Source organism: Rhinopithecus bieti, unplaced genomic scaffold (assembly GCF_001698545.2).
Source record: "Rhinopithecus bieti isolate Rb0 unplaced genomic scaffold, ASM169854v2 scaffold_44725, whole genome shotgun sequence".
Taxonomy (NCBI): Eukaryota; Metazoa; Chordata; class Mammalia; order Primates; family Cercopithecidae; genus Rhinopithecus; species Rhinopithecus bieti.
In genome coordinates, this window is record NW_016817977.1 from 51724 (window position 1) to 52802 (window position 1079).

Here is a 1079-nt window from a genome sequence, read left to right on the forward strand (position 1 = left end):
ATATATATATACATATATATATATATGTATATATATATGCACATATATATATATACACATATATATATGTATATATATATGCACATATATATATATATATTTGTTGTTGTTGTTGTTGTTGCTGTTGAGATGGAGTTGTTGGATAGTATTAAAATTAACACTTTTCTGAGGAGGCCAGGCCTCCTGTCTGTCTTGTAGTTGGTAAGATGACCACACCCTTGTGTAACAGAATATAAGTTGTTTTTTCTTCTGAGTCTCAGGGTCAAAGGAGTTCCAGTGTTTCAGAATATACTTGAGAGGAGTGTAGACTGTGGATGGTTTGTTACCCATCTAGAAAGATAGGGGAGACAAAAGCATCCCTTAGTCTTCTCTTTCCCTTCTGAGTGACCTAGGGTGGAGAGAAAGAGAGAAAGGGCATCTTCCTTCTCCTCTTCCTTCCCCTGTCCTCTGGGTCTTGGTAACCATCATAGGTTCCACCCATGGATGAAAGTGTGATCTTCACCCATGTATCTGGAGGACCTAGTTGGCAGCATTAGTCATGTTCACCTGTATAAGGTCCTAGTTTTCCACCCTGCTGGTTTCCTAGGCCCACTCAGCCTAAAAGGCTTCCAAGGTACCCCAGGGGTCTGGGAGAGATTATGTTGTAGTTGGAGTTGGGCAAGAATCTTTAAGGGAAGGAGTGTCTAAATACTATCTCTGGCTTCCCTTGTTATGGTCCCAGTGAAACACTGGAATCCCAGAGACTGGGACCAATTGACTTCTAAATATAAAATCCTTTTTTTTTTTGTTTAAATCACAATGTAGTTGGATGTACAACAGGTGCCCCAAGAGAACATAAGGATTGAATAGCTCTCCTTCCTTTGATGGGGACAGTAAAAAGGCTAAAATCTGTCTTGCCAGGATGGCTTCCTCTGGGCTATTGAAAGTGGAATTTTCTTGACAAATAGGGTATGGGGACTGATCAATGACAGAAGGACTTAAGAGAGAAAAGATTCTTCCTATCCATGAGCATGGTATGTTCTTCCATTTGTTTGTGTCCTCTTTGATTTCACTGAGCAGTGGTTTGTAGTTCTCCTTGA